This window comes from Zootermopsis nevadensis, unplaced genomic scaffold (assembly GCF_977971745.1).
Source record: "Zootermopsis nevadensis isolate Lab colony 2312 unplaced genomic scaffold, Znev_1.0 Znev_ptg000002l, whole genome shotgun sequence".
NCBI lineage: Eukaryota > Metazoa > Arthropoda > Insecta > Blattodea > Termopsidae > Zootermopsis > Zootermopsis nevadensis.
The window spans coordinates 8,387,542-8,412,274 of record NW_028259134.1 but is presented as its reverse complement, the minus strand read 5'-3'; the positions used below and the strand labels follow the sequence as shown (position 1 = coordinate 8,412,274).

Below are 24,733 nucleotides of genomic sequence, written 5' to 3'. Positions count from 1 at the left end.
ATATTAAGTGCATTTCGCTCATATTGCTGCCATAAACAGCTGCTGAGAACAGTTAAGCCGTGGATACTGAGCGTATCGTTCGCCGCGTGTACGCTAACAGAACAAAGAACTCTTCACTGCTCTCCCCACGTGGTTAACTATTATGAACTGACAGACACTATTCTTGACTTTCATAATCCCGTCTTATGTTAATCATTATATCTGCGTATTGTTAGTAATATGCATAGTTTTCTTTGGGCGTAATATTGATATAACCTTAAGTTTTATCCCTTATTATGTTCTTACAAGAGTGTTACTGACGTGACAGTAATTTTCGATATAGGATGTCTAGCCTATCAGTATGTGTGCCATAGCTTTAGTTACATAAAATATACTCAGTGGCCATTAAAATTCCTGCTTAATCTTCTGTTCCCTTCTGCAAATAACGAAGTAACTTCAAATGGTCTATTCGTTTTTCATACTTAAACACAAAAGTATAGTTCGTATAAAATTTGTATAAGTCTATATAAAATCACAATAAACTTTACCATAAAAAGCTGTAAAATATCATCAAGTTTCTGTATGAAATCTATAAACTAATTATAGACCTATATTTCAAGGATCCGCCATATTGTTGTTTTACATTATATAAACTACTCGAGTTATATATATTTTAAATAAAAACGCTCACTCAACTTCATATTGATCTTTTCAGAGTGATAGAGTAATGTAATTAAATGTTTCAAGCTGGAGTTGTATTCTTCCAAAATTAAATGGGTCATAACTCAAAGATAAACTGTCCAAGGACCCATGTTTACATCATTAGTTTCATCTGTGCACAAAATACGCCCCTAAAATGTAGTGCATATAGTTCCTCGAAGACGTTATGATACAATTAGTCCCTCTAACCTTGGCTGGCACATTTAGTAAACTTAATTTAAGGCAGATAGATCTAAATACTTGTGCTTTTCCTTGTCCGTTTGTTGAGCTCAACATATACCTACCGGTAACTTGTGCTATGGATGTGAAAAACTGCTCAAAATAAGAATTCTATCTTTTATCTATCAGGAACTTAAGTCCAGATACTGCACATGTCCCGTATGAAGATCACAAAGATATTCCAGTCACTGAGGTACTAGAAGTGTTTCACAATAAACACACTACCCAGTTTCGTTGTATAAGGGCAGATTGTAAACCATCAGTTGATCTTTTCAGCTTGACAATCTGTTTTGCGAGCTAATTTTAAAACCCTCCCATGGGTAGAATTTGTGATGGGGTAGAGGGTAAGAGATGTCAGTTAGATCAGCTGTTTGTGTATGGTGGTTTAGGGTGTGGGGGAGAGGGGTTGCTGCACTGCTTTGATTCCCACGCTTGCAGCCTTCGACCCCAGCGCATCGAGAGTGATCGTCTGTCTATTGAAATCCGTTCTCTCACGGCACGCGACTCAACCCCGGGACACGCGTCTGGCTTCATCCCACACAAAGCCAATGCTGCAGTTTTCATTATAAGCTACAGCTCATTTACATATTAGTCGGCTTGCCGGATGATCGGAGTCCGACCAACAACCGTTTATACTTTTGACCTTTCCCCTCCATAACCAAAACCCATCACCACCAACCATATTCTCCCACACTTTGGTTCGTATGTTCCTCGTGAGCTTTGTAAACACAAGTTATTTAAAACAGATTCACGTTTGTTAGAATCCCAGTGCCACCTACAGTTAACTAAAGCGTCATCATGTTTAATGTGATTTGTAAAAAATTATAACACCCGATTTGTGAATACTTCGGATGTCGACGGAGGTATCGAACTCTATGAAAAATCAGAACAAAACCCACGATTATAGAAACGAAAGGAATTAATACAACGGTACAAATTAAACAGCGTGACATTTAAAATAGTAAACAATTTCTTTTTGTAATCTATAATATACACGGCATAAAGGCGTTCTCAAAGTCAACAAAATAAAACTCGACACGAAAAGATAGTTAAAAATATGCAATACTAAAATGAACATGTGAATAAAGCTGAATCCGTATGCTTATATTTGCATACAATTTAATAATATCTCAAACAACAAACATTAAAGCTACATATCATTCACATTGCTGAGCATATAATTATGTTTGTAAAAATTTCTCCTACGTACAGTTCATCTCCAGTGGAAACCCATAAGTAGACCTGCAACGTCCACGTTTCCTAGAATTATTTTATCAAAAATGCGCTAAAAATATTATCTCAATAACCCAGTGACTATTCTTCTGGATCAAACAATGATTTATGTTAGGCTGCTTTAAATCTTCTTCTTAATATTAATTGCGAGAAAATAGGAAATGTTTCTAGCTAAAATAACGCTAGATCAACAACTGGATTGTCTCTCTGAGAACTGGGTTGGTCGAATATATTATAATTTTATATTCGTATGTACTCATCTCTCTCCTGCGTGGTATTTTACATCGCGATTTACAAGAAAATTTGTTTTATATTTATAAATATTACCATGTGCACTATATGTTCAGTCCATTAAATCCCAGCACCTTGTTCAGAATCTCCTCCAAATTGAGAGACCGATGTCTACAACTTAACAAATGGAGAGTATTATACACATTGTCGTTAAAGTGTGTAATTCCATTATTTTGTACAAAACCGATACATATCATGCACTAACGTTTTTATCTTCGATTTTTTTGTTAATAAGTCCCGCACAAACGTTCAGTCTCTTCAAACGCTTGTTATTGAAATACTGCTCTACACTGATGTTTATAAGTCAGTAGGCAACGTGTTTGATAGAACATCATTGTTATGCATCAATAGACACAAAGGTCATTGTTGGAAGACACTGTTAAGCAACAGTGACTTCGAATCGCTTTAGTGCAAGAAAGACCTAAGGCATACCACTGACCTCGGATTACATTACTACAACATTTACCTGCTGATGTGACGTAAAAAACACTCCAAAAGTCTTTATGTACTCCGAAGAGTACATAATTTATTTTTTTGTCAAAAAACTGTTGATAGAATCGATATAGTTAAATTTTAAAGTTCAAACAACGCAGTGGTTACATTTTACAGATAAGAAGCAACACTGAATTAACTTAACAAATTTTTCTTTGTCCGCCAAACCGAATTTAATTAAAATCCCGTTTAATAGCAGTCCCTACAATGCAAACCATGCACGTTGCATAAAAATAATGCAAATAATTGCGTGACAAAACTAATTTATATCAAGTTATGAGAGCGGTCTCAGCAGACAGCAAAGCAGTGATGCTGTCCTGCAGTCTTGCATCGCTGCATACTGATGTATTGCTTCTGCAACGGAATTAGGGCACCCTACCATTACTACAGTCACTTTCTATTATAAAGACGTTCAAGTATCATTGTCTTCCAACATTATAATTACATGGGACTCTTCAAACGCTGTTTTGCGCCAGAGGGGCGCAATTAGAGTGTGTTACTGTGTCTACACTAGCAGATGCGCGGTTCTTTATGACGCGTGGCCCCTCTAACCCCAGTCTGGACCATTTTACCCGCCAATTTCCACAGACAGACGCGTCACAACCGCCTGCAGTCTGCCTGTACCTTCATCGGCAGTCTGGACGCCGTCTAATTGTTTGGCTGTGATTCAAACCACGTGACCAACAGGGCTGCTATCACCTGCTGGATGCCTGCCACCAGTACGCAGGAGTTCAACAACGGCACTAATTCTAAAGCACAATATAGGTCTACTAAGAGCCATTTTTTACTGGGAATAAGGTGCCCATGTGTTGCCAATAGTTTATGTTCAAAGGTGCGAGAACTGATCACAAAGCAATTCATAAACATGAAATCTATGTTCGGAAGACGAAGTGCGTCTCCTTAACCCTTAGAAACAGAAGTTCGTTTAAATAATATTTTAATATTCATACGAGATTTTTGGTACTCACGGTGGTGAATAAGATTATAGCTGTCTTATGGGGTGTTGCGCCATGTACTTTGGTAGACGCTGACCGACGTTTCAGAGGTGCTTGCTGTCGCCATCATCAGTTATTCCTTCAAAGAAACAACATTTATCCATTACACAGATCATTCGGTTAATGTTGTTTAAAAATAACAGCTGTTTACTCTTAGGGTCATAAAAATTGCAGAATTATGGATATTTGAAGCAGGTGGTATATATAGTTACCAATACGCTTCAAGGGGTTAATGGACTCTACAGCATGTGTGCGTTTCGCCATGTTTTAGTATTTTGGCACGGGTCAAATCCCCGTTCACCAGCCTGCTATCTACACAGCAGATTATGTAGCGACAGACCTTTCCCAAGGTGGTAACAAAGTCTAACTTCGACTGGGTTGCCGACTGCCCTGACTCAGTTACATTTAACCGTTCTTCTCTGTTTTATCAGGCATCGGTTTTCTCCTTTAGAATCCTTGCATATTGCCTATCCGTGATTATACGCCCATGTCTTTTGACACAACACAACTTTTAAAGTGAATCAGGCAACAACAATTTTAATATAGACCCACTGTATGCTTGTACTTTGGAGGTATCTAGCTCAAATCCCGGATGAATTACTAGCTATGCTGACTGAAGATTTCTATTTTACTCAGAATCTCTGGCATAACAAGGAATAGGTTTAGTGGACAACCTTGTTTCGGAGGTAACGTAATGCCTTCCTTTTCAGGACTGAAGATATAACCAGTATGTTCCTACAAAGCGTTAGTGTCATCTACGAGTCCAGAAGACGTTACAATCCAAACCAGATGACCAACACGTCTTCACCCCTGAGCTCTCAGGATGTGAAATCTAACTTCAAATAGACCACAAATGTCTCCTTCGAAATAGTTATATATTTATGATCATATTCACACAAGTCGAAACTGCGTCGTTACACAACTTAGGCATCAATCAATCGATCAATCGATCAATAGCTGCTTCCACCAACAATCCCAAAGCAGTCGATTTACTGGAGTATTTGACCCCGATGATATCTGTCTCACATTGTGTCGTGTCGATTTGTTGCGTATGAAGGACATTATCCAGTTACACATCAAACGGTGTTTCACCTACGTGATGGATTATGGGTAGTCACTTTATTGGCAAGGAGCAATGGCGGGCAGCTGCCAAAACTTCTGGGTGGCTGATGTAAGCGGACCGCATCCGAACATGAAGGAAACTGGAACATTCAGTCCCTTCACGTTATCTCTTCTCTATCTTGGCCAAGCTTATCCGTTACATATTCCGTTTACGGTCTAAACATTATGTGTCATGGTTTTACATGGACGCCTGCCGAAAAGAGGATCTAGTCCAGCGAAATTAAAGTTATACTTCATTCGTACTTCGTAACAATAATACGATAGGTTGAAAAAGCGAATATTTGTAATTGTAGGTAGTATTTAAGGTTCTCAGGGTGAGGAGTATAAAGATGGCTGTCTTCTTGGATGTAACGTTGTGTAGTCTGAAAGCTGTGGCTGCAGTAAGCACTCCTGAAACGTCGGAAAGTTTACACCAGAATACACATCGCAACATCTCAAAAGACATTCATCTTCGTCTGTCCATGTAGTCGGTGACTTAGAACAACTGTCGTTCTTTTAAGACCAAGATTAGGCTAGTCACTCAGTGGAGTAACTCTGAGAATAATTGCGTAAATATATATTCATTAGAATATTTAAATTTTGATTTGTTATTATGAACCATACATGGTCCGCGTACGTGTATGCAGTCCGCAACACACTGCCGAATGTTGTGTTGTAGTGGCTGCTGGGTTGGTTCGGTATTTAGTTTGGAATGTCGACTTCGAGACAGGCTGTTAGGAATCTGTTAATAGTTTTTTCAGTCCCTGCAGGCAAAGGCGGTGATACGTCCGTATAATAGGTCATGACAGATTTCTTTCATGTCAGTTTGTTATTCATAATTTCCTGTCCATAAACATTACTTATATAGCCAACTAGTTAATAAATCTTCGTTAAATAAACGAATACGGAACGAAAATTTTATGTTCTGAAATATTATCTTTTAATTAAGTTACATAATTCCTTTTTGAACAGAGGTGTAGAGACTTTTTATAAATCTTCTTTATGTGATAAAGTTATGAAAAAATGTGGCAAATATTTTATAAAAAATAAGAAGTTATAAGACATTTAAAAATGGATATACCTAGGCCTAGTCGTGTGTTTATGCTATCGTCGCTTGAAGAAGACAGCATTTCTAAAACTCGTAAATAAACAAGGACATGTACATGTAATGTGATTCAAATCAATAACAACAAGCCGTACTAGAATGCACAAAATTCATATAGGCGTTCTTTACGAAATTTTTATATTTGTTTCCATGAGTACCTTGATTTCTATGGTTGATATGAATCTTTACACGAAGTGTAGAACGAGGTCGTGTTATGGGTTGATTAAACCCGAGAACCACTGAATGAATGTGTATGAAATTTGATGTGGAGTTTGTGCTATATTGCACGACCTCAAAATCGTACTTTTCAATAACCAAAGAGATGTGATAACAAAATGACGGATGTGTCAAGTCATGAGATAAACAATGAGATGCTGCAATCTGGTGGTCTAAGTGAGCCATATTTCAGTAACCGTTCGTAGGATATTCAAATGTACGTATCTGAGGTCGTGCAGAATAGCATAACTTCAATATCAAATACACGGATGGACGGACATACACGATCAGAACATAGTGATATCTCTTTCTGAGCTTCATTCAAAGAACGCATAATAATCATTATAACAATAGCAACAAATCAATTTTATTTCAGACGGCCCGTATCGTCCTTACAAATTTACTTCCTGCTTAGGCCTACACAGCGTTATGTACAGAAACATGTAGACTGTTATCTGTGCCTATTCTGTTCAATGATTGAACTAATTCTGTAAGATTTGAGGTTTATACTGCGGTGAGTTCGAAGATGGCTGTCTTCTGGGATGTTGCGCCATGTAGTCTGTTAGAGGTTTACCAACGTTTCAATGGTCCTGATGATGGCGGCAGCAAGGACCTTTGAAACATCGGGAAACCTCTACCAGACTACATGGAGCAACATCCCAGAAGACAGCCATCTTCTGATATAATTCTACGATATACCGTCTGACACAAACTCAGAGATCAACGTGGTGTATCCAGTGGTGATATAATATTTTTCTTTTATCTCTCTTAGTTAGTGTCTGGATTCACAATAAATGCAGGTGACAACCGTATTTTAAATTCCAACATATGATTAACCATTAAAATCACGTGGAAGTTATGTAGCCTCAATATAGGATCTAGTGTAGCAAAATAATTTAAAACTAAATTAATCTGTTAATTAAATTACGAACATTTTCACCTTCGTAGGTTAATTTATTTACAAAATCATGTACGTACTTGTTAATCCTTTATAAAAATTAGAAAATCCGCCACGTCTAATTTCTTACGGCAGTGAAAATGTACAATATGTTCTCCGGGATTACCATCGTGTAGTTTGTTTGTTAGTTGTCACCAATGTTTTAAAAATGGGGCAACACTGCTCCAGAACGTTGGTAGTCACAATACTACACTACTCAACAGTCAAAAAGGCCACAATCTCAAATCATACCGTCGAGAGAACTTCAAGTCCTATATGCCACATGAAATCACATGCCAAGTAACTGAAATACTGCCATTATTTTTATCTCTTTATAATGTTACTGAACTATAAAGAGACAAAGAAAACTTGACCTCCACAGACAATGTGTGAAAAGTAGATTTGTTACATCGCTCCTGTCTGTACTCCGATACGTGATTATAATTCTCCATGTCTGGCATTCTTCTACGCATTTAGCGCCACTTGAGGCACATAATGCCGTGCTCTGGGTCCATACATCATAACCGATCAGGAACTATACAGAACAGAAAATGTAATGGGAGACAGCTCTCATGCTTTTTAGATACAGACCATAAATTAAAGTAATTTAAATTACGAACCCACACAGAAGTGTGTTAACTGTGTTCTCTTGATGTAGGCCGAAATATACCAGTTAAATACACATTCAAAAAGAATTCTACATTGCGTGTATATATTTAAACCTTCAAAACAGCAGATGGATTGAAATTTTCCTATAACCCTATTTGAAAGGGACACGTTTCAGGAATTTAAAAATTTTGAAGGAAGATATTCAAAGATAAAAATAATAAAAACAACTTTTGTTTCATTATTCTCGGAATTTAAGATGCCATAAAGCCACACATATTCCTATTCACTCTGAACTTCCAAATATTAAAAAGAAATCTAAAATTATTCGGAGAAAATCCGCCGTGGTCTAAATCGAGGCACTAATTTCATATTTGCTTCATTGGGCTAATTCAATCAAGAAAATCTCTTGTCATGAAAGTCGGTTTCCTGGCCGAGAGTTGAACCCGGACCACATGAATATGAAGCAGGACAGCTAACCTCTCTACGGTGTCGTTCGGGGGTGTATGTATAGATGGGAGATAATATTAAAATATATTAGGACAGCTCCCAATGGCGGGTAACGGAATACCTTGTTGCTTAGAATTTAGTCGTTCTTATGTCTGACATGAAATATGAGACCTGTACATCCTTAATATTTAAATGAGAATTAAATATTTCGGTATTATTAATATGAGGCATATACATACATATAAAATACTATTAAAGTTCTCTGAATAAAAGTTGGAAGTTCTATTTTCCCATGTTATACGCAAAGCCATTTCGAATCCATTTTCCTTCCTGAAATCGTGTAGTCTCGTAGGTTAAGAAATGTTGGTAACCACCAACCACAACCACTACACGACGTCACAACCCAGAAGACCACAATCCATGTATTAGCCGCGTCTCCTAACTTTCTAAAGACAGCCTTTATCTTGTTACTTAATTACCCCTGCCAGCATTTAAGTGAAGCAAGTTAACTCAATAGCTGATCTGTTTCCTACGTCGAATAGTAGAACAGTGACGCAAACAAACAAGTGACCCTTTCAGGCGACTAATGCAGCTCCAATAAGCGTTACAATCGAATCTATCGCTTGTGTTCACAGTGAGTGTACTGTTTTCAATCAGCTGTGATTAATACTAGACGTAATATACTGGCTTAAAATGCACAGCGGGCGGGAACCCATGCTCTACAGTGTTACCCAAGACACATAAGCTGCCCATAATAGCTTCAATTAAAAATGCATATGTGCAAATATTTCGTAAATTGTGAAACATAAAGATTAATAGAGAATTCAAGTGGGGCAGAAAATAACACATTTTGTATTATTATGTTGTTATTTATTATAATAATAATAATTAATATTATTATTAATAATAACAGTAGTAGTGGCAGGAGCAGTAGTACGCAGGGACACACGACAATCGTGCAAACCTAATCTGACAATCTGTTATAGAGTTGTTAATGCTAGATTTAATATAAAGTCCTCTGTTTCTCTACTATCTATAAATTATAAGGTCGTGATATCTAAGCCTCAGTATTTAATAAAAAGAACTATTATACATTCTATTAAAATCATGATAATATGATACACGTTACTCAAGACATAACGGCTTAAGCAGCTACAAATATTCTTATCGGGCGGTTTCATATGAAATCAAATTACAGGTTCAGGAAAATCTTATATCTAGGCTCGTAAATTTCTTAATTTGACTTTGGGAGACCTAATTTTTACATTATATATTTTTTCTGCAACAAAGATAATGATACTAGAAACAGTGATAATAATCCAATTAAATTTATTCAATTTCTTTATTTTTACAAGCTAACTCAACATATATATAGTAAGAGGAGCCATTTACAGAGTCAGCATAAGGAAATAATATAAACAGAAAGAAAATAAAACAAAATAATGGTCCGGCTTACACGAAATAAACATAATAAAATATTTTTGTGCACAATAATGCTGAACATAATTACCGATTGATCGATTTAAACAAAATATGTGTTAAAAATTTACTGTCAAATACGTTAACATTAGGCCTATTACAGTCCTTATTTGTGCCTAAGGCCCATCGCTTGAAAACAAATTATATAAAGAGCTGAAGTCTCTTGCGTTTTTGGTTGAAATTCTAATGCCAACGGCTTCCAGAAACAAAGGGCAAGTTATATGAACATCATACACGTTCCTTATGTATGATATGAAAATAACGCCAAGTATCTTATAATATTATAATTTCAATTTATTCAAAGCAGTTGTCATATTCGCATTGTAATTATTAAAGAATCCATTGTGACCTAAAGAGGGAAAGTAGCAAATCCTTTTGTGAACATTTCTATTTTGTTGGAATCAGTCTCTAGGCAAGAGTACTCCAGACAGAATGGGCGTATTCGTGTTATTCCTAACCAGGTGATGATAATGATAATTGTGGTGCAAAGTCATCACTGGAAACTTTAAAGTTGATCCCTTTAGCGATGTTGACCAAATATTATTTAACGTTTCCTTCATAAATAACAATAATAAAAGCAAAAAGTGTATGCCTATAAGAGAAATATCTCTTGTCGATTACTTCTGCTACTTATTAAATTTTTCACAGAATACTTATTTGTGGAATTGTGTACAATATCATTATAATTTAAACCAGAAGTTGATGAAATATGAACAGAGATGGTTCCTGCAATACAGAATACACTGCGCACGTATTATAAAGTAACTTACACACTTCAAGATGTGGGGTAATGATTTCTGAATGACGTAATTTATAATTTAAAAATGTTTCACGTCTAACAAAAATAACTACATAGTTATTTTCAAATAAACTTTGTAACGTTGGTTTTATTATTATTATTTAATTTATTCACCATTTTATATGGTGTTTACTTCTATATACCTGAGACAAACCTTGCACCTAAGGTACACAGTGTAGTAGATATTTCTGAAATAAATTTTGTAGATTTACTGTGAGGCATGACTATATATACTATATATTTTACATCAACGTCTTTCCAATGGTGTATGATGATCCTAAAATGGCGGTTTTCTAAAGTTTATTATTATTCCATCTATTCATCACTTTATAGGGTATTTACTTCTATGTACTCGAGACAAACCTTGCCCCTGAGGTACATAGTGCAGCAAATATTTCCGAAATACTTTTTTTAATATGTGTTACATGTATTATATAGTTTTATTGTGAGATATGACTATATATTTTACAACAGGGTCTTTCGAATGATATATGAAGATCCTAAAATGGCAGTTACCTGAACTTCTCTGATGTGTTCGCCCGGGATGTTGGCCAAATATTATTAATATAAATTGAATCACTATTATTTCTGAAATTTTAATAACCCGAAACTTTTAAAACATTTCGGGCTTACCGATGGTTTATTGCAAAAATGTTAATGAAATTTCATTTGAGAAAGACTAATTGGGGGATTTTATAATTACTGTATCATATACTAGAGTCGCGGTTTCATTATCATTCTAATCAGCGCTCAGTGCTCAACGCATCGAGAGAGTATTGGCCGACAATCAAATGTTTCCAGTCGCGTTGTCAGTTGCTCTGTTTTGCTAATGAATCACTCGACGATTCCTTCCGCCCGTCTACAGAAATGCACTGTGGCTGCTTCAAGCTTACACATTTGGAGTTCAAATCAAGAACTGACAATAGTCGGACGTTTTTTCCTTTGGAGCTGGGGACCGCCAAGCCTCAGGCAGGCGGGACCATGAATCATTTAATAAATAAATAAATAAATATACAATAACCCGATGGTATTTTGATTGTATTTGTTGTTTATAAAGTCGTTCAAAATTCAATTGAGTTTCTAGTAAGAACCAACTATATTTATCTTAACTACAGCAACAATAGCGAAGATATGGTCAGGCCACATTAATCACTAGCCGAGCACGTGACGTTACCAAGGACGGGGCAGGAGTTCCGGGTCGGTTAGGTTAGGGAGTGCCAAATTCTCTCTCCCACCTTATTATACTCAAAATACCAGACTTTCACAATTAACCAAATTAAATGAACAAAGTTACAACTGAAGACGTCGAAGCAACAATTATTAAATAGACGGACCTAGATTAAAAAGTTACAATTTAGGTGTGGTCAATCTGCTGGTCGAGAATGTCTTTTGATAAATAGATGCTAGTAATACGTTACGAAAATATTATTTGGTAGTTTTCCGAGCAGTCTGTACCTGTTTGTATATGTAAGATATACCAGCACGATTCCAATTAACAGTGTACCTGTCTGGTGAAATCAACAACATATAAATATTCTACACCCGTGCTTTAAAAAACTGAATAGCTTACAGCAAAGTAACAGCACTGATAATTCAAATCTTTTGATTTTCTGAAAGTTTTTGAGATACTTGATTAATTACGACTTTTTCGTGTATTTGATATGCACGGAGCTTTGCCTCAATTCCAATATTCAGTAAACTTTCATAATACTGCCAAACATTATTTTATTTACTTTAAAATTTACGACGACTTTTGGGATCGAACTCGGAACCTCGAACATTAGGAAAGTACGCCAACCGCTGGAACTATTAGTATTAAAATACAAATTAATAAACGTAAATGTGTCTTAGTAATAATCATAACCATTCACGTCAATACGAGGATTAATCCATCTACCGAAAAGTCGTCTGTACTCGGGGCTCGTACTACATTTTATGGTGTATAAGAAATGATATTAAGTCCTTTTCCTAAAAACCAGTTACCAAATCAAGGGTGCATATTAAAATCGAGTAAATACAGGATTTCACAATCTTCGAGAATCTTATGGGAAAGAATTTCTTATGTAGACGTTTGACATTCTGCGTGGTGATAATCCTCTTAAAAACAAGCAGGTTTTTTTGTAGCATTCTTACCTAAATGTAAAATAATTATCGGCCAACAGCAAGAAATATAATTTCTTCTTGGATTTAATAACTAAAAATACATGCCATATTATTCTCTAAGAGTGGTAAGGGCTCTTCAGTTTTAACACAGAATGATTTATTTGTTATTTTCATGTCAAACCCCCATTTTTATTACATCTCATACACCTATCACATTTAAATCATTGACACGTACAAAAAGGAGTCGATGGTCGAAGAATAATATCTCCTTCAGAACCACACCAACTTCTAAAAGCTCCCTAATGTTACAAGAACTTGTGAAATATAAGATTTTGCCTAAATCTTCACGTTATTGCTTTTCATTATATGTTGGGTAAGTTAAAGTTAGATCAGACCAGTCACGAATTCTAAGCGGTCATCGTTTGTAAGTTAAGTTGAGCTTAAAGATCGAATCAATCAGCGTATCCGGGACAACGAAAGAATCAACGATGATAAAATTGCGTCAAAATTGAGTATCACTCAGAGATGTTATCGTCACGTGATCCTAAACCGGCAAAAAAAAATCATTGAACCAAATGCTTAAAAATGGGGCGATTGCGTGGAAGAAACAAGATATTTCTAGCTAAACTTTGATAATTTTTTAAAATTCATATTATATTTTTAACTTCGTATTCACACTGAGAGTGAGAAATTCAAGATAAACTACACTATTCTGAGGTAATATATAATCTACAAATCTGCGGATTTCTCTGTTATAAGGGAATTTAGGTAATTGACACTTCTTTTTAAATAAACAGTCAATTAAAGGACTACTTTTATGCAGAAAGTCAAATGTGTGTTTTATGCAGGTAGTTCTATACCTGGTGTACCAGAAATAGAAAATTGAGACGAGCCCTAAATGGATCGCCTAATATTACAATCACAAAATAACATCCACGCGCATATATATGCTCGTGGATGTTATTTTGTGATTTCTTCTTATCGCTTATCAGGTGTCTGAACTCTGTTTTATCACTGGAAATTCCAGCGTAATTTATGAGATCATTGAATTTAAATCTTATAAATTTAATATAAGGTGACTACACCAAAGAGAAAGAAATGGGTTGGGCATGTAGAATGCATGGGACATAATTAGCAACACAAGCAAAATTATTATCAAAAAATCTGAATGAAAGAGGTCACTTTGAAGACCTAGACATAGATGCATGGATAATATTAAAATAGGTCTCACAGATCCTGGATGTGTGTTTGCAACAGCTGCATTTATATAGCTAGTTCTTGTTTCCTTTCGTGTCCAGTACACACCATTCAGCATGTTGTGCATTGGTGTACATGGGTTCGACCGGGACCGCGATATTTAACGCTCCTGCTGTGACCCCCTTGCTAGTTCTTGTGAACAGGGTGATGACATAATACTTACATTCAGCCTCATTATTTCTATTCTACCTCAAACATAAATATGTTACATGCTCAAATTGCTAAGTAAGCATATTTCCTTTTTAAAACTTTACCGGGGGAGATCCCCCAAACATCTGTGTCACATGGTGGTGCTCCAACCCCTTCCCCCCACCCATATATCTCGGCGTGTCACCAATTTGAAAACTATCAGACCGTGTCGCAGGCATAAAAAGATCGAGAAACACTTTCGTAAACTCTTCTCTAGTAGTTCTCAACTCGTGCACCGCCGATGCGGTCTATGGCGCCTGCGTAAATACTTCGTAATATTGTATCACAATTTGTGATATGGAATAGTTACCTGATATCAGGAAATACGCTTCGTTAAATGCGTCATTAAATAAGCTATAAAAATAAGTAAAATATCGTCAGTATTTGGCAGTAATTATCACCGCGAGGACTGTTCAGCTTAACGACGAACTTTAACAACTAGGACTCGACACGTCTCATTGAAGAATGCTTGGAAGTTTTCGCGGTTCGCTACGATGGAAAATAAACCTGACATTGAAATACTACTCAACAGAAAGCAGTTCCAAATATCCCGCTAATGACAGACTTATAAAATAAAGCCACTGAGTAGTCAGATATGTAAATCTATTTGCAATGCTGGACTGAATTTAGTATAATTAAAAAAATGTCCTGGCGTTTGAATAAATTCTCCTCATTTATAACCTTGCATCCTGCGAGTCGATAATACAGCGTAAATATGACCCCAAGTCTGGAAAATATTGATAAACTCTGCATTAGTCCATGGGGATTTAAATCAGAGACAGTAGTGTACAATTTCATTACACAAGCTGGAAGTTTATTCGTACCATTTAATGGTTCCGTTGACCATGAGACATACAGGCTTCATCACGAAATCCTTCAATACATTACTAACATGTCCTTTGATCCGACTTAAAGAATTCTGCAACCGGCATCCACCTACACAAGATTACATCGCAGTAAAAATTAATCTTGTTCAAGATTGCGTTCATAGATCTTCTTAGTCTAGACAAGTGAATTTTAATGAGACAGTATACATGTCGATAGGACACTGAACTTCCTACTAGGTATAGTGCTTTTACGTCGAAGCGATCCAGGCGAATCAAAATGATCAAGTTCGGTACATCATTTTACTTACTACGAACTTTATGCCAGTTTCTATCTGAAAATTCATCTCGCTAGAGACAAGTTGCAGGTCACGCTTCACGGCGACAATCACTTCTTATAAAAATCCGCATTCCAACTTGAATGTCCAAACACTATACCTGACACGATCATATATCTACTTACTGTAAAGGTATCTTTAAATGGAGTAAAATTTTAAAACAAAACCTGGTTCTGTTATCAGATGCCTTATACGTGTTTTAATCAAACAACAATGGGTCGAGAGTTGTGATCAATGGTAGGAGTGTCACAAATGATAAAATAAAAGAAAGACAAAAGTTTCTCAGTGCATTTCACGAGCACAAAACACTTTGTCTGAAGAAGGAGAAGAAGACAGGAAGAAACTGGACTTCATAAGCGATAAACGAAAATAAATAAAAAAGTTCACGGATAAAATAATATAAAGATGTAGCTATTAGAAAAAGAATACAACTAAAATGTCGTACAATTAGGTAAGATAAGCGGACCACCCGGATTAGCACATCGGTGTAAATCTTCTTCAAAACGACAATTATGCTGACTGTGGATTTTAAAGATTTTCTTCAGTTACTCAAATCACATTTTTGAATTGCATCTTTAACCAGACATCACACGCGTTTAGCCCCTGCACTTCACGAATCATTAGTTATATATAAAACGAGTCAAGTGGCTTAAGGCACGATGTGTCTAGAAGTCCATAGAAGAAATAAAATTTGATTACTTTCATTACATCATTTATAAACCACGCCATTCTCAGAGAACAGCACAGCCTGCGATAAATCTCCCACAAACATTAAATGACAAGCATTACAGGCCTAGTCTCAAATAGATATTTCATAATTTCTTTGTGACTTAATCAAAACTGTTGGCCTATTTATTTACTTAACAAATATCCAATAACTGTCTGCATAAAATTGAAAATATTCGTGTGGATTTAACTAAAATTATGCCACGAAGGTGTATAGTGGGTGCAGCTTCAAAGCTCCATAAATTTGTATATTGTATCATACGAAAAATAATCAAGACAAAATTAATAAAACATGGACCTTCTAAGATAATAACGTCATATCATTTGCATATTGATTTAGTACAACGGATTGATTTTAAAATAGAAGCCACAAAAGTCCAAAAGAAAGAATAGAGAAATACAGTCGCAGTCTTTGGAAAAGGCATAAAGACAAATTGTTGTCGCAGTGATTAAGAATAAAGGTACAAATTCCTTAGATTTTTATTTTCTAGATATTTTACGTATTCGTCACCTAACCTTTCCAGATTAAACTACGTAGTTACTCACATTGATTAAAAAGTGCGTTTTAGTTAAGCTTATCACATTTATATCTTAGGGTTGAAGAAACTTCACACACTCACACTAAACAATATTCTGCCCATACTTCGCGGCGTAAAATTGTTCAGTGGTTATCATACAGAATATGTTCGACTAAAACAATAAATAACTAACACCAATTATAGTATGTGAATGAAAAATATTTATGTCTTAAGCAATTTCAAGAACTCACCATTAAGCAGGAGTATACACACACTTCGTAAATAATAATTCAATTCATTTATTTAAATGTTTGCCAACAGCAAGAAGCCAATAACAGACAAATAATAAAATAACTGATAATACGTACAAATAATAGTAAAATAATAATGAAATATATTGCACAAACAGATTAATTAAGTATATAAAGTAAAGTTTGTCCCACTATACGCCATGTAGGCGTTTGGGGTGAGTGGAGGTATACCTCCTCTCTTCCTTGACCTCGGCACTAGATGGGGGTGAGTGGTCAGCATCACGCCCCGGCCGGCTTTACCCCCCGGGAAAGGACCCCGGTAACCATTGTAGAGGAGGCTGGGTGGGCCCCAAAGTCGGTCTGGACGCAGAGGCTAGAGGAAAAATCCTCCGCCCCCGTCGGGGATAGAACCCCGGCCGTCCAGCCCGTAGCTAGTCGCTATACTGACTGAGCTATCCCGGCTCATTAACTAAGTATATACATGTATAATATTAAATATAAGAGCCAAATGCAGGCAAACACAAAATAAAAAAAACAATATTACACACAAAGAAAAAGAAATGAAAAAATTGAAAAATATAAATAATAATAATATACAATACACAATATACGCGGAACCCGTCGTGTTAGAACTAATCTATTCCACATCGTATCGAATTCTCGCCAAATCAAATAACCTCATTGAAATTACTCTGTGTGTTCTTTTGCAGAAAATTTCACCATCTAGTGAAGGCTTCCCACATCTGCCTTCACACCTTTTACGTCTTACGGCGTGCGTCATAAGTCGGCAACATTTAAGTATCTGCTCTTTGATATACGGTTTGAAAGCATTCGACAAACAAAACTGACTCTTATGTTATTTCTTCTATTCAATTTTCGTGCGTTCAAATTGTCATCAATTTATTCACCGGTAAATTAGGCATATAATTTGAAGAATATGCCGGTCCCACTTTATCATAGGTTGTAGTCTGAACACGAAGCACAATCACGAATTCAATTTCTATCCGTGCTCTCATGGTCGACCAGAATACTGTATTGGCATAAAACTGCAATAAACACAGCTCCACCTTTCATTTTAACGCCGCTAAAACCTCGCCAAGTGCAGGCTGAGACAGAGACAGGGACGATCTTGTTTTGTTCAGTGTAGTAAACATTAGGACTTCTTGGACTCGCTCGTAGCCTCGGGGTCCTTAATTCAAGATCGGAGTTGTCACATACTTCATGCAGTCGTGACTGCGCGGTATGGTCACACCCGACCCTGAGGCTCTGTACACCCCTACAGCTCACCCACCCCTCCATACTATAGCCAACAGAGATATTAACCAGTTTCTGCGACCTGCTGGCGACAGGAACTTGTTCGAATTCTCTTCGAGTTTTTAATCAAGCATCCTTGAAGAAATCGACCCATCGACTATTGAATAGCTGTAGGATTCCATCGCTTCCATTAATGAAATTACTTAATTGGTAGAGCTTCATCGGCATTAAAGCAAGTGAAGCTGATAATGAATTAAATGTCTTTTAAACATGAGACTCTAGTATGAATTTGACTGGGAGAAAATTTATTTTTAGTTTTAAGGCCCCGCAGTGGCCACGCGGTCTGAGGCATGGACCTCGTGCGCCTGGCCGCTGGGACCGTGGGTTCGAGTCCCATTCAAGGCATGGATGTTTGTCCGAGTCTTTCTGTGTTTGTATAGTTAGAGGCTTTGCGTCGGGCTGATCACTCATACAAGGAGTCCTACCATTGCCCAACCAGATCAATCGGATAAATAAAAAATCTCGAAACCTACGGGTAAAAGAGATGAAAGAAAGAAAGTTTTTATTCTCTCATAACAGTAAATATATTAATTGTTTTCTGAGTTGTAACGTCACGTGCTTACCAGTGTTTTGAAGGAACAAATTGTTTCCATCTTCAAACTGATTATTACACCAATAAGTTTTTAGTAACTATTCCGATACAATTAATAAAAGTCTTCATGACCTGAAAGCTTCTGAAAGGTCACTGATCACTGGCGTAGAATAAACAGGTTTCCATGTGGCCAGATAGAGGGGAACACGCGTGTAATAAAGGACACGGAAGTAGAGTGAACGCTGAACAGCAGTTCCGGTTGTACACCAACACTAATTAGCGAATGTAAACACGCTTCGCTAAACTCTTGACATTTTGAGCAACTGGTGTAGTGCAGCTAAAACCGGATGATTGTAGTTAATATGGATAATTACAATGAATCAATTTAAAATTTTATTGTCGTACTGCAAGAAAATTAATGTAACGTAAATTAATATTTATTAATATTTTATAAAGAATAGACAAAAAATTGTAGGTGAATATGGAGCATCGGTGGAATTATATTAACAGGGGTAAATAGAAAAAAATGGAAGTAACTGGAGAAAAACTTGAGCCTTAACATCTGCCTTACAGTAGAGAAACAGATCTTAAAGAAGTCTGACGGTTTCTGACGACAGTGCATTGTTATTTGTAAAACTGTTATTTTGAATTTTGTCCATCGTCCTTATTTCAAGTTCAGGTCTAAGCCTAACTCAACCAGAGAGTTCAATAGCTAGAGTTTCTTTCCTTCCCCGTTTCCCTGAAGATGGAAAAAAATCCAACTTCCGAAACGTTGTAATTTTATTGAAAAGAGCCCATTGTTGTAACCTATGCTGAGTCAGTTTAATCCCATTCCCTTAAGACCCATTTTAATATTATCCCCATCTATGCTTTTGTCTTCAGGTTCTGATGTTAACTCGTTGTCTCGCCTGTCTTGTGCATATTGATTTCATTACTCTAATGATATTTGGCGGGGAATATAAATTATGTGGCACATTACATCCTCCAGCTTTCTTTAACATCATCTCTCTTAAAACCTCTTGTTTCATCAGGCTTTCATCATATAAATCACATTTATGGTAATTTAAAAGTTGATAGTACAGTTCTTGTTTATTTTTAAGAAGAAAATATTTTGAACAAAAATATTTATTTAAAATGGATAGGATTTTGTGAAAATTTAATATACTGATAAGCTACAAATATAAGTACTTAGTACTTTCGAGAGTGTTACCACCTGCATTAAGATATTTTAATTGCGTTGTGTGTTCTGAATATGGATTTTGTCAAACTGTGCGGATAAAACCAAACAATTCGATTTCAGTGCAGTTCATGCTCTACAGCCTCCCGCTAACCGAACTCGTAAGTACTAGTCATGCCTTGTATATTCGAATTGTCCTCTGTTGCCTTGTGATGCCTCTGGACACTCGGCTAGTCCTCCATCTGAGTTGCCAAGAGACGAGCTCTAGATCGGAACAGACCGATCCCGCAAAACACGAGAATGTTAAGATAAAACTAAAATAACAGGACAAATCGCGTATCAGATAAAACGAATACATTTTTATAAACAACTGACATGCTAAATATAGCAAATTTTAATATCCACGTATTAAAACGTAGTGCAATAGACCATTTTAACTGACTGTCCGATAGCAAACGGATATAGTGAATTTTAATAACTCGACAAAATGTTAAACACGATCCATAGTAATGAAGTAGATAAAAATCGAACAGCCTCAAAATGTTGGAAGTGAATGAAACATCCTACCCTTTCTGTGTGCCTGTTCCAAATTTGTTATCAGTATGTGTAACTTAATTGAAGTCTCGTCCGAGACATTTCGTTCCGTTAATTTGTTGATAACCTAACATGTTTACAAGCTGACAGACCAGTCGAACTACCCCGAGACAATCGTGTTCATGCAGCCACAGAACTTGCGAATGGGCGGTTTTGGCTAGTCACGATTGTTACAGCGCTGAGGTAGAGATTCAGGAAGTCAAGCGGCCACAATTACGTTACTTAAGTGGACAAGACAACGCCACGCTACAATTTACTGGACTAACACACGTTGCTCAGGAAGCTACAGAACAAGTTTCGTTGTGCGTACTCTGCAAGAAGCGTACAGAACTAATGCATGACCCACCTAATGCTACATCCATCGGCGATGCAATATTCTAGTAGCTGATAGATCGTAGTAAAATAATAAAATACGTAACTAACTTTCAAGCTCGGTTCACAAGTAGAGACTAAATTATATACATACTGTAAAGTGTATAGGTAGGAACTTCTAACTTCTGTGGTGGAGTTCCTGAGACTGAAAAATTACAACGTCCTGGAGTCGCCTGTACTGGTGTGCTATAAAACTGCGGAGTTCAGTTGAATGCAGCAGATTACTATGAGTTGATTGACTGGGTACTGTTTACCTGCTGGGACCCATGTGATAATTTTCACGATCACAATGACAATGTTTCTAGACTCGAACGGACTACTCGCATTTTTTATGAATCTGATACACTTATTTTGTTTTGTACTTTATGAATCGTTTGTTTAATGTAGAGAAATCACACGTTTCGAAGAATGGATCTTCCCTCGTCTTCAGGAAAAGAAATGGAGACACTTGGCCTACTCTGTTGGATCCAATAGACAGAGATATTCCCGAAAATATGCATTCTTTGAAACGTATTTTTTTAAAAAAAACTTTTAATAGACGATGAATAAAGCAAAAAACAAAAACAATAAGTGCAATATTTGTTGATCGCTGTAAGAAGGTGTAATTCAATATACGTGTATACTGATAAACTACTAGGATGGTTCTAATTACTTTAAAAGGTCATGACAATTTTACTTTTGAGTGGCTGGCAATCGTAAACTCAGAATATTTACGACGTCAGTCTTCTGTGAGAACCTCCAAGCGGACACGCTACCACGTGACCAGCAAATACAGGTTTGAATATTTTGTTTTATGCGAAAAGCGATTATTCTGCCTTCAAATTCAGCAATTTCTACTCTAATAGTACAGAACTTATCAAAATAAGGTTCACGATTACGGATTACAGTTACACTTTAATATAACAGCTCCCGATGACGTTCATGACTGGAAAACTCGAAGAGGTATCGATGTATTTATTACGACATATTTTAATGGTTTACTCATGCATTTTAAATCTAGGGACTTCTCGTACATAATGGAGCCCGGATACTCAGAATAGAAGGGAATAAGATGGACTTATTATGTACCATATATAAGGAAGATGAACAATGAATACACAATTTTAGCGCAAAAATTTGAATGGAAGAAACAACTTTAAAGAATTAAGCATTGACGCGATGATAATATTAAAATAGATCTTAAGCAGGAATAAAATATGTGGATGAGTTCAACTGACTGAGAATATATATCAATGGCGGACCCTTGTGGACATGATAATGAACCTTTACGTCCATACAGTGCAAGGAACTTCATAATTTGAGCAACTATCAGCTTCTCAAAGACTGTTTCTAGAGTGATATAATTCGTGATTAGTTTTATAAAAACATGACGCAAGGTAAAGAAAAAATTGTCCTTGTGCGTAACAGTCACACATGAAGGCGTATGGGTCAATGGAGGTGCAGCTTGATACTTCGTTTAGTGAATATTACGTAATATATTTGTTATAAACTTTCAAATAACGTAAAAAGTTGTATCACCTGACGTAGATCTAGCACGTTTCTGCTGTGAGCAACCTACTCTTGGTTCGCATGATAACAATAATAAGAAAGACAAATGAAATCACGGACCTGCACAGCCCTGATTTCGTACCGACAATATGTGACCGCCCTCTTCAGACACACGTGGAATATACAGAGTAATATCTATAATATACACACGTTAAACAATTGTTAAAGTTGATCAACTGCAAGAGAAACTATTAATTTATCATCAAGGATATTCAAGAGACTTTATCTCTGAAAGAAAAATTGCTGCAAGAACTAGTTTTTAATCTCTACTGTGAAGAATGTTCGCTGCAAGGCATCTACGAAAATAATTTGTAAACGATCAGACAAGTTAATTTCGATATGTGTATAAATCGGCGACGACTGTATATATCTGATCCCATTACAAGCGCGTTGAAGTTAGCTTACCGTAATTTTAATGATATGGTACGATAAGATGGTCTCATAAGATCAGTTAAGACATCTTTGTATAAAGCTCGAGTAAGTAACAATATTTATGTGGGACACAATAAAGCATAAATATCAATAAAGACCAAGAATGGAAATATTAAAAGAAAAAAACATAAACGAACGCAAAACTGAATTATTTTTATCGTCTATGGTCAGCTTGACCTTCGTGGTCCCTTTCGGGGGTTCCTTGCGGAAGTACCACGGTGGTTTCGCCTTGCCTTCCGTGGCCAGTCTTTATCCATCAGACTGGAAGAGAAAGGACTCGGACAAACATCGATGCCTTGAGTGGGACTCGAACCCACGGTCCCAGCGGCCAGGCGCACGAAGACCATGCCTCAGACCGCGTGGCCACTGCGCCGGCCAAGACTGAATGGTACGGTGGTAAACTTTATATAACGAAAAGTATCGATGTAACATTTTAACATTCAATTAAACTTAACTTTGAACCACCATTTCAACTGTTGTTCTGCGTTGGGGTGAAACTTGATCTAGCATCCTAAGTGAGACACATGAGGGCGTTTGAGTATAGGATGCCGAAATGTATGAGTCCAAACCCTTCACGGTTTACTTCAGGCCATCAAATCAAGGATATAGGGACTAGAGGAGGATGTAGCATGGTAGAATGCCCACTGCGGTCTTCTGGGTTATGACAATGTGAGGCCTTGTAGGTGGTTACCACTTCTACAGTTATGATGGAAGTGATGTTCTTCTGAAAATTCTGTAACCTGCATGACTAAAGAGTGATATAAGATACTATACTACAGTCGATATTCTCACTGTTGTGAGGACGCAATATTTTACGAAACACAGAATTAATTATAAATACATTCAGAGTGTTAGTAGGAAAACCTGTAGGCAGAGACCACTTCAGAAAACTTTGAGCAGATGTGAGAGTAAACTTACCATTAAAATGGAACTTAAAGTTCTAGGATGTGGGATTCTGGATTGAACTGATAGGTAATTATAATAGCGGGCTCTGGTTAGTACGATATTAAATTTTCAGGTTATTGAATACCTTACTTACTCCCAGATTCTGAAAAACTCTGTCTCTTGAGTTGGTTACCAGTCTTTACAGATAAGAAAATTACGATGTGGCCACCAACGTAAAGTCTAAAAGTTATCCAAGATGGTGTGTCGTCATAAACATAACTAATTATTTTTGATATAATCCATGTCTATAACCTTTGCCGAACACGACGTTTCGGGAACTAGGTTCTTTTAAGTCATCAGGTAGCGAGAGAGGGGGTGATCATGCGCAGATGGGCGCTCTTAACTGGTATAATCAAGATCTCTGGAAACTAAACAGGAACCATCTTATACAGTTTCAAGACGAAAATATTTCTTTTAAATCCTGTACTAGTTTCAACAAAATTTTAATGAACGCCAAAACTGATATTTTTATCTCTTATGTCTACTGGTTTAGATTAAACCGCAATATAGGCCTATTTTGGAATAAAATCTGAAAAATAACTAAGTATATATAATGAAAATAATACAAAATACGTGTTGGTACTAACTGATTAGCAAATAAATAGTTTTGTTAATCGTTACTACGACTGTTATTACCAGTTTTTAATTTACGACGTTTGAGGTGTCATCGAATGAATGGTGAGGAACACGGCACTTAATTTGGGGTCAGTCGCTGCCCTTCTCCCCCCTCCCAAAAATGGGAACACAACACCGTATTACAAGTACCAGATAGACGCTATTTGTCTCATAAATAAATAATAAAAGCGATCTGGCGTAGATGAAGGCATAATATTAAAATAGATCTTAAGAAATTTAGCGGAAACTTGTGGGCCGGAATCATCTGGCTCAAAATTTTGTAAACGCGGTAATGAACATTCAGGTTCTACGTACGATAAGGAATATCTGATTAGCTAAGCGACTATAGAAATTGAAGCACCACAATCTGCAGCAC

General features: G+C 36.5%; 1 long non-coding RNA gene across 1 annotated transcript in view; it reads right to left on the bottom strand.

Moving 5' to 3' along the window:
* Positions 1-3,907: 3,907 nt before the first annotated feature.
* The window catches only part of LOC147875058 (uncharacterized), a 256,461-nt gene continuing 235,635 nt past the window's right edge, over positions 3,908-24,733 (bottom strand). The window contains exon 5 of the long non-coding RNA XR_015537336.1: positions 3,908-4,008. This is a non-coding gene — a long non-coding RNA (uncharacterized LOC147875058). The remainder of the gene's footprint in view (positions 4,009-24,733) is intronic.